Source organism: Microtus ochrogaster, unplaced genomic scaffold, assembly GCF_000317375.1.
Source record: "Microtus ochrogaster isolate Prairie Vole_2 unplaced genomic scaffold, MicOch1.0 UNK1, whole genome shotgun sequence".
NCBI classification, from domain to species: Eukaryota; Metazoa; Chordata; class Mammalia; order Rodentia; family Cricetidae; genus Microtus; species Microtus ochrogaster.
Genome location: NW_004949099.1, coordinates 30,362,647 through 30,373,334, shown reverse-complemented (window position 1 = coordinate 30,373,334; position 10,688 = coordinate 30,362,647). Strand labels below are relative to the sequence as shown.

Genomic DNA, 10,688 nt, shown 5'->3' with positions numbered 1-10,688 from the left:
TCATGTTCTCCCTCCTTCTGCTCCTCATTGGGACCTTGAGAGCTCAGTCCAGTGCTCCAGTGTGGGTCTATGTCTCTAACGCCATCCATCCCCAGATTCACACACACAATCTTAATTACACGCTACAACAGGGTGGGGGCATTGTTCCTTTGGGTACCAAAATTCTGCCTCCAGCACAGGAAACAAGAAGTTATAAGTGAAGCAGAATGGTATACATGCCTTTTCCTTGCATTATCTTGAGTTTTTTTCACATGCTGCTTCCAAGCAGCAACAGTGAGAAGATAACAACTATCAAAACTGCCCAGGCTGGCAAACACCTCCTGCAGCGCTGGCAAAGACCCACAGAACGATGACAAGTTGAGCTGAGCATCTCAGGACAGAAGGACCCATATGCACAGGCCCAGCTTTGGTCATCTGGAGAGGTGGGAAGCACTGAAGGCCAGTGCTGCTCCCAGGAGAATCATGAAAAAGAGCAGAAGGCTTACAGGAGCAGCACTGTAAGAACTGGTACCAAACAGTACTCAGCCTGAACTCTCACCCAAACCAGATGCAAGGAAGAAAGCGCTCAGAACAGGGCCACACTGTTATAGCTTAGTTACTGCCATGACAAATGAGCCACACCACAACAGGTCCTCTTTATCTGAACACCTTTTTCAAGCAATGATACCCTCTGATGAAGGCCAGATGGCTGGGAAAATCCTCTAGAACCATCCCTGGCTGAGACATAAATAACCGACTACCTCGCAAACATCATTTGCCTGTCTGATGTAACTTTTGTCCCATGATAGGGCATAGCTACTTAAGGAGGTTCATTTCAATACTAAACAGGAAGAACCATTTGAAACTCGCCCACTAGAAGCCAGCAAGGTAGTATAAACAGCAGCCCTAGCCAAGGAGACTGAACACAAGTTCAAGGACAGAAGAGGGTAAAAACTCCATCCCACCTTAAAGAAAGAAAACAATGGACAAAACATGGAGCTGGGGCTGTCAGACAGCTGGAAGAGTGCCGCACCACAGCTTGAGGTCCTGGATCCAACCTCCACACAGCTGTGTCCACTGTGCTAATCAATAGAGCCCCCTCTTAACATGCCCATGTGAACACATGAGCAGAGCTTAGTGACTGATTCTCGGTATATCGGCCCTGACGTTTCTCTCACATCATCTGGCCTTCCAACTCCAAGCCTTTTTCTTCTCTAGGCCATGAGACAGCCTCGTCTCCCAAACAGTGTCATACCTAGTTATGCCTGGCTCTGTAAGCCATACAAAAGAATGGATAACAAGACCAGCAAGATGGCTCTACAGGTAAAAGGTGCTTGCCACAGGCCTGCACCTGAGTCTTTTTCTCAGGGCTCACGTGGTTAGAGAACTATCCTCTGACCTCCACAAGAGGAGAGAGAGAGAGAGAGAAAGAGAGAGAGAGAGAGAGAGAGAGAGAGAGAGAGGAAGTAAGGGTGGAGGGAGGGAGGGACAGAGAGAAAGAGAGTCAATGACGGACAATTACAGACTGGCCGAACTAGAATGAAGCTGGAGACAGTCTACTGACAACCAGTCTCACCTTCAGAACTGATCAGACAAGGCAGAACCAAGAGACCCTGCCCGTGCTCAAGCAGCTACTTGGGAACGCTGCAGGCGGACTGCAGACTCTGGGTCCTGCTCTTAGAGTTGTACCAACAATAAAATGTTATGTAACAGGACTGCAGTTTCTTAGAGTTCTGTGGTGAAATTTTAAAAAACATCTTCAGTTTAGTAAGTTTTTTTTAATCCCATTTTGTGACAATTTTCACATTTGTAATTCTTCATTACAATAAAATCTAGGTCAGATGTCAACAGCAGGTTATTCTGTATATGCAGATCTGGGGCCTACAATAACTTGCTTCGTTTTCACATTGGCCCCTGTGGAGGCAGCATAGTGGTTATCAGCACACAGGAGACTGACAAACCCAGGTCAGAGGTGACAGGGCAAAATAGCAAACAGTGACCAGTGAGTGACACGTGTCTTCCTACCAAGACATATTCTATCTGGATTAGTTTTAGAACATCCTTACAGCTGTCAAAACAGGGTTTAACTTAAGGCTTCTAGTAATTCTTTAAAGTATTTGTACTTAAGTAAAATCTCAAGTAAAAGTTACCCTTCCTGGGACTATAATTATATTTTAACAACTCAATATAAAGTTTAAAAGTTTACAGTAAGGAGCCTCTTGGAAGAAGATGGAAGGTAATTTCAACTAGAAAATCAAGTTGGGCTATTAAAGCATCAGCGTTAGCACTGACTCTCACATAAAGCACTGGCCTCTAGTGAGCCGCACAGTTCCGCATGAAGCACAGAGACAAGCCCAGCTACACAGAGCATCCCATTCTCGGGCTCTTCCCGGGGGCTCTTCCAAGTCAGAGATCCTGTACTTTGAACTGACAGCCATGCCTGGAGGGGACTCTGGCCGACCTTCTTCACATAGAGTGTTGTGTGCTTCTGTGTGTCCCAAGAACAAGGGCAGTCTGAGGAGTGGAACAGCCAGAGTCAATGCTTCTCATGCACTTCCGCACTACCGTGCACTGTTCCTGAGCCTTCGATAAGAGCCATGATCCAGTCCTCTTCCAACCCTGTTAGAGGCCATGTGACTGAATCCTGGCCACTACACTGTAGGAGGACGGACGTCAGCCTCTCAGTATTCATTCACCTGAGACCCTCCAGCTAACTCTCCTCTGCCATCTTGGCAGAGCCACACATGAAGGACATAATAACAACTTATGCTGAATTCTGCATTACAAAAATACATAGATGTTGCTATTGTTATTACAACACAGTGTAATTAAGGTATTTTTCAAATTTTGGGGTCCAAATAAACCATCATGGCCTGATTTCATAGGTCTGGGATGATAAAAAAAGCTTCCCCCAGAAAAGCAGAAATCAGGGGAAAAATTAAAATTTGCATTTGAAAAATTCAATAGCAGAAAAATTAGATAATTAACCTTTTTTTAAAAGAGATGAGATATAGTCACAGACTGTGACTCAACAATGGTCACTGATTAAATGTTAATTATTGATTTCACTAAAAATAGGACTATAAACACAGCTCAAGAGTAGAGGAAAGGTAATTGGAGTTTAAGACGGCCAAGTCCTCCAGGATCAGGCGTACAAAACACCTACATGTCAATAGTGGAAGCACAGCATCACTAAACACAAGGGAAACAGCTCTCACGACCCAATGCTAGTCCTCTTTAACCAGACAGCCCTGTTCAAGACTCCATAAGGGAATAATAATCCCACAAATGTTTAAAGACATATATACAAGAATGGTCAGTTCAGCACCGTTATAAAAGGGAAAAGCTGGAGCATACTAAACTCTCACCAACAGAAAGACGTAAACAGACTCTGCACGAGTACCCACACCATCTTCTCCCCACAGTTTTCCTTCTTGGGGATGAGGTTTCACTATGCAGTCAGACTAGCCTTGAACTGCCAATCCTCCTTCCATCAGCTGGTAAGTCTGCGTTGTCTCTCCTGAGCTATTCTAAATAACACAGGTTTATGTGTAGGGTTTGGCATGCTCACATTTACATTCTTCGTGGGTATATTACCTGGGAGTGCAACTGTAGAGCCATGGTGTATCCCTGTATGTAAGCACTGGAGAAACTGCCAGAATGTTTCACATTCCCCCTGCCCAGGCCCCTCCCAGGATCTATCTTTAAAATTTTAGTCATGTTAGTAGGTGATGTAGTACTTCACTGTAAAATGGGAGGGGGTTCATGAGGACTGAATTCTTCACCTTGTTAGTGAATTCTAGCCAAGTTAGACTTCTGATTACATCCTACATCTTCGTCGAGATCTCTATTTGCATTTGCCTTCAGCATTTTTTGTTTATTGGTCGTTTGTTTGTCTTGTCTGAAGAAAAACTCATTCAAATCCTCTGCTTATTCTTCTGCTGAGCTCTCTGTTTACATTGTTGAGGCTGGCGTGCCAGTGGCAGAATCAGACAGTACAAGGTCCTTACTGCTGTCTTGCTGGTGTGTAAGAGTTCTTCAGACACACTGACACTGGACCTTCATTAGATAATTGATTCTTATCATAAACAGCAGTAAGCACACAGACAGGATAACCAGCCCACTGTGGGCAGTGCTACCCTTAGGCAGGTGGTCCAGACTGCTATCATAGAGCTGCTGAGCAAGCCATAGAAGCAAGCCAGTAATCAGCGCTGCTCCAAGGCCTCTGCTTCAGTTCCTGACTCCAGGTTCCAGCCTTGACTTCCTATCCTGACTTATCTTCATAATGGACTTTAAGCTGTAAGCTGAAATAAATCCTTTTCTTCTTAAGTTGTTTTTGGTCTTGTGGTTATCACAACAATACAAAGTAAACACACACAATTTTCTATACATATGTGACCAGGAAGCAAGCCAAGTGGCCCTACCGTAATATGACAAAATAGACTTCAAATTAAAACTAATACGAAGTCAACATCACCCTAAATGGAGAAAAACTCGAAACAATATATTAAAATCAGACTAAGACAGGGCAGCCCACTATCCCCACTCCTTTTCAACACAGAGCTCCAAGCACTAGCTAAAACAATAAAGCAAGACAAAGAAATTAAAGGGATACTAAGAAGAAAAAAGTTCATATCACTGGTTTGCAGGTGATACATTATACATAGGAGATCCCAGAAATGTCATTAATAAACTTCTAGAAATAATCAACACTTTCAGCAAAATGACTGGATACAAAATCAACTTACAAAATTCAGTACCCTTTCTTACACCAACAACAATTACTTAGAAAAGAGATCCTGGGCACAATCCCATTATCCTCAAGGGAAGTAAAATATCTAGGAATAAACCTAAGCAAAGAGCAAAGACCTCTGCAGCAGCAACTTTAGATCTCGAAATAAAGAGAAGGAGAAGTACACTAGAAAGTGGAAAGCCCTCCCACGCTCACAGACTGGTGGAATTAATATTGTGAAATTCACCATCCTATCAAAAGCAATTCAAAGATTCATTGTAATCTCAATCAAAATCCCTATGAAATCCTTCACAGAAATTTAAAAAGTTCTAAAATTCATACTGAACCAAAACAGTCCCTGGATAGCTAGAGAGATTGCCACACCAAACTTCAAAATATATTATAGAGCTATCATTTAAAAAAAAAAAAACCCACCATGGTCCTGAAACAAAACAGAAATGCAGATCAACGCACTATACAAAATAGAGAAAATGCAGTGTTTTCAACAAACCATGCGGGAAAACTAGAACAAGACACAGGGAGAGGCTGGCGGAGAGAGAAATCATATCAAGGATGTTTGAAAAAGCCGCAAAGAAGCAGGACATTTTATGTCTACTTAAAATTACACAGAATATACATAAATGTATGTGCATGTGTGTGTATTCATTTAAATGAAGCTGTGCCACTATAGACCACGTACCAGAAACTAGAGGATCAGTCATCCAAGAATCCCTTGGGAGTTGTCAATCAGGGGAGTTTGAGAGACTCCCCAAACAACACAAGCTATTGCCATTGCTCCCAGAGTTTGAAGGTAACTCCTTCTTGCTGATGACAGCATGTAGTTCAGACACAGCGCTTGGAGGAATCGAGTTGAATATGGCCTAGAAAATTCTTCTTTAAAGAGAAGCGCTCACTGTCCTGGAAGGAGCTGGGCAGTCTGCCAGTGGAGAAAATGACCAAAATCCTACTCAGCTGTACACCTACACAGAGCAACCTATACACCGCAACAATGGCCAGAAAGGCAGTATATCCCAAAAGGTGCAAAAGTGGCTATGGCGGTCTGAAAACTGACCCCATATAGGCTCATATATTTGAATGTGTGGTCCCTAGTTGGTGGAATTGTTTGGGGAAGGACTAAGAGGTGTGGCCTTGATGGAGAAGGTGTGCCACTGGGGCCGGATGGTCAGGTTTCAAAAGCACACACCAGGCCTAGTCAGCCAGTCTACCCACTCCCAGCCACACCCACTGCATGCCTATGGATCATATCAGAGCTCTCAGCTACTGCTCCAGTGAGCACCATGCCTGAATGCTGCCATGCTCCCCACCACGAAGGTCCCAATTAAGTGATTTCTCTTACAAGTTGCCTTGGTCATGATGATGTCTTTTCACGGCAATAGCAAAGTGACTAAGGCGCCATATAAGGCAAAAGTCTCATATCATAAATCTAGCCAACCACCCCTGACTCATGGATCCTAGAGGAGAACCTACTTCAGTAAATCAGCATGACTTCTAACTGCACAGTAAATACTCATCCTCATGCCCAAAAATAAGTGTCACTCTCAACCCTGAGCAAGAAGCGTCTTTTGGTGACAAACAGAAACTATTACAGAAAGCCACAACTGAGAAAAATGCAGAGAACAACTGACTGGGGCGTAACCAGCCCCCTCCAACTAAGGCTCAGGGAAGCTATCAGCAGAGAGGGTGGGAAGATGAGGAGCTGAACGACCAGGATGTCAGGCCATCCGCTGCAAGACGGTATCTTCTGTATGTGACAGGGAAGCAGCAGCCGCAAAACCTGGTATGGTTTCTTAAACAAGACCTGAACAATGACCACACCTTCTGACGTGCCAACATGAATGGGGGAGATTTTACCAGGCTCCACTTTTGGATGAAGAGCTACAGGAAATTAATGGCTACTAAGAGGGCAAATCAGTCTTCTCCAGGAACAAGCTCCCTGACAGGTGATCCAACCCTCCAACCTCAAGTGGTCAGGCTTAAACATACATACATATAAGCAACATGAAAGGGACTCAACAAGTTGCATTCATAAATGTGTGTGTGTGTGTGTGTGTGTGTGTGTGTGTGTGTGTGTGTGTGTGTGTTTGAAACAGTAAGACTAAAAAAGGTCACTAATTTCAGAGGGAGTTGGAGGGCACAAGAAAGGAATTGAAAGGCGGGGAGATAATGTAAATACAGTACTCATGTGAAATTAAAACAAAAAATAACTGACTGTGGGCTGTGAACCAGTGGTGGAGCTGTTGCCTAGTATGTATGAGACCCTATGTTCAATCCCTAGAAAGAAAAGCAAAGACACAGAACGTCTAGTCGAGGAAAAAGAGGAAACAGAACACACGTAAAGAAGTGATGCCCTTCAAGTAGAGGGTTCAGCTGATAGTGAAGAGGATTCTTCATTGTTTTATTCTGTCTCTTCATTTCATTTGTTTGGCACTGGAGACTGGACAAAGGCCCCTGTGTGCCAAGCCCTCCCTGCTACAGCGTCACATCTGCAGCTCCCAATAGTGAAGCTTAACAAGAGAATCAATTCCATCCTAGGCCTTGGGCTAATTTTCTACCAGTGCTAACTTAAATGAGACAAATATGTTGGAGCTAAAGCAGTCGTATTTAGCAACAACAAGCAAGTAAAGAGTTAATCCTTTTCAAATAATTGATGAATTTTTTTTTAGTTTAGGTATGTCCCACATATTTTGTGTTTATCTGAAATTCATATTTAGCTGTGAATTCTGAATTTTATCTGACAATCCTAATTTTAGCCAACACATGAAACACATTCTCCACACTCAAGAGAAAAGCTAAAAACTAAATCAAACAACAACAAAAGTAAACAAGCAAACAAAAAACAGTTTGCCTAAGCATAAAGTGAAGGCCAAGCAAGTGAACTGCCTTGGAAAAGAAAACATACCCCACCTGGGTCGCACTGATGCTAGGCCTCCATTGTCCACTCCCTCACAAAGGACAAACTGTAAAATGTGTTTTCTGTCTCCATCCTCCCAGTACCAGGACTACAGGCAAGGACCACCATGCCCAGCAGATTTCCCCTCCTAACATCAAATTACAGTATATATTTAATCAATAAAATCTCCACAATCAAGAAGTTAGGAAAGTACTCGCTGTTCTTTATTTCAACTTTCCTGGTAACTGCCTCTGCCTGTACTCCAGACGACACACTGCATCCGTTCATTCGCTGTATCAAACAGGGTTATTTTTCCTCCCAAACTGAATCTCTCAAAATTCAAAACTCCCTTACTTCAGATTTTCAACATTTAGTAAAAGATTGTGTTCGCAACATTCCATAACTCTAGCAAGTGTAGTTCGTACATTCTTTTTCACAGAACGTGGTTAGAGTATTCTAAATGAAGGGCTCCACTCCCATTCTGAGTCAAGCAACGAGGTGTGAGGGCTACTATATAAACACACGGTTGCTTCTCCGGGGACTGATCAGAAATACTGAGGCTTTTTCCAAGAGATAAATTATAGACTTATTATTTCTCTAATTGCATAACCGGACCAAAAAAAGAGAGAGAAATAATGGAAAGGGTCAATCACATTTATCTTCAGACACCATCAAATTACAACAGCAAAAACCAACACAACTCCTAATAAATCTTGACAACTGTGTGACCACTGTGTGTCCTTAAGTGGAGGAGACAATGAAAAGGATTTTCTTTCTTTTTTTCTTTCTTTCTTTCCTGTCAAATGGGCTTTCAGAGAAGCGTTTCTTCTTTGGGAGGGGGGGGGGTTCGTCGCGTTAAGGAAACGTGAGAACAAAAAGATGAGCCATTATGCTTCTCCCTAATAAGTTCTCTATTAAAAACTTGCCTAAGATGAAGGAGAATCCAAGTCGGTTCCAAGAAAAACAGATGTTTAAAGACAAGCAAAAGGGCGGCGATTGAAATGCAAAGCAGCCTACCTACGCGTTCCCTCCAGCGCTTCTACTTGAGCAGGACTCTCCAGACGCCAGGTCAGGCACTCAGAGAGCAGGAGTCCACACTTCCATCACGGGTGTGGAAAGTGAGGCAGAGGCAACTGCAGGAGGGGCTGCCGGGTGCATGCTCTCACAGCCCAGCCGGGGAAGGCTTCACCTGAGAGCGCCGGAGGCTTCCGGCTGCCCGCGGATCGGGTGACCCGACCCCGCCCCGCTGCACGCACGCGGCCTCTCGCGGGCGGCGACCACCGCGCACCCACCTGTCGCGGCCTCCGGGCAGCCACACCCCTGGCGGCCGGGCGCGCGCGGTCCCGCCACGCCGCACCTCGGCGCGAGCAGCTCAGGTGGGCGCCGAGCTCCACCCGCGGCCCGCTTCCTGCATGGCACAGGCCGGACGCCGCAGGGACGCTGGGTCAGGGCGCAGTCTACACCACCCAGCCAGAGGACGCCGACTGACCGGTCACGTGACGCGCCGGTCACGTGCCCGTCGCGCCCCAGGCAAAAGCGTTGCTGGGGCGACCTGGGGCGCTGGGAAGGCGGGGCAGCGGAGGCCCTGGGGCCACCACTCGGTCTAGGTGAGGCTGCTCTTAGACTCCACTCAGCTTCTCCTTCTCCGCCTAGAGGAAAGGACCTCCCCACCCCCGGATCGGGAAGCTAGCAAATGGAAGCGGCCAGCAGCGGGAACTAAGCGATAAAACGTTTATTTGTGTGAACGAACCGGGTTTTTGTTCATGTTTTGTTTTTGTTCTCAGTCCCTACCCTAGAGAGATACTGATTGTATACAGTATGACTATCTAAATATAGAATTTATCAAAATTATAATTTTCATGAAGGTATTGCTGTTCATGTAAATAAAAGTGTATTAGTGACTATTTGACTCTACTTTGTCCACATTAACTCTTTCCTGATTATACCTCTACATTGGTATTCTTTGTGACATCTCCCCCTCCCCGTACTGTTGGTCGGACCCAGGGATTCTCTGAGAAGCTATCTCCGAGTTTCATCCCCCAGATCTATTTCTTACAGTTCTGATTTTCCTAAGTTACACCTTACAGAAGCAGAGGTTTCAGCCACTGGCAATTTTACTTACCCAATAACTTTTGTTACACGGTGCATTAAAGAGTTCCTTTTTTTTAATTCATGAGAGACTTGTGAGCAAATCCCTGCAATACTCCACAATTTTCTGTGGTCTGTTTTTCTAGTTGTCGCGTTCCTCCTACTGATCACTTTGCTTACTTGGCTGACCAGAGACAAAACATCTGGATACATAAAGCAAAGCCCAAACAGGTTCGTGTCTGTAAACCACCTTGACAGCGACATTCCTACAGAAAATGGGATGGTGAATTTTCTCCGTGCAGTTATTTTGCTGTGGAAAGCACAGTTACAACCTGAGAGACTCTTCCTGCCTCTTCCAGCAACAGGTGTTCCGTGAGCGCAGAGCTACAGGGGGTGAGCGCAGAGCTACAGGGGGTGAGCAGAAAAGCCAGTTAACTGATTTGGGAGTGTGGAAAGCTACTATCCCACTGTAGGAAGGGACGAAGCCTTCGGGCTTCTAGAGGCATCTGTGAGTTTTTATGGAGCTGGAAAGCATTGTTGTGTGGGCAAAGCTAGAGTGAGTCCTAACTCAAGTATCACTACCTAAAAGATGTCTGAAGCCTCTCCTCATCAGTCAGAGTCCTGAGAAAAAGGAGACATCATGCATCTGTCCAAACCCAGAGTCCAAGTTCCTGTCCCCATCTCCAGCTGAGCAGGAGATTGTCAACGAGGAAACAAAACTCACGGTGGGGAGAGGTGTCTGTACTTACCATGTAAAGCTGCTAGTAAGTAGAGCATATTCTTGGACAATATGCTCAGTCCAAGAAGCCTCGTGGCATTTGGCTAAATCCTCCCTGTGTGCTGTGCTTGTGGAGATGCCTTCCCCCTCCTGGAGATTGTAGATTATGACAAGTGACTTGTGAACCAGGTGACCACTGTTACCCTAGAACTAATCACAGCCAACTCTCCAAACGGTTAAGCATAAAAAGCAGGAACTGA

At 44.9% G+C, this 10,688-nt stretch overlaps 1 protein-coding gene across 4 annotated transcripts in view; it reads right to left on the bottom strand.

Annotated features, from left to right (window-relative positions):
* The window catches only part of March8 (membrane associated ring-CH-type finger 8), an 82,002-nt gene extending 72,860 nt beyond the window's left edge, over window positions 1-9,142 (bottom strand). For 2 of the 4 annotated variants that reach the window (XR_003378480.1, XM_013353044.2), the window contains exon 1: window positions 8,640-9,142. The gene's annotated coding sequence lies outside the window, so the exon portion shown is untranslated. The remainder of the gene's footprint in view (window positions 1-8,639) is intronic. The other 2 variants (XM_026788150.1, XM_005365064.3) reach the window with 2 other exon arrangements.
* Between the last annotated feature and the right edge of the window lie 1,546 nt (window positions 9,143-10,688).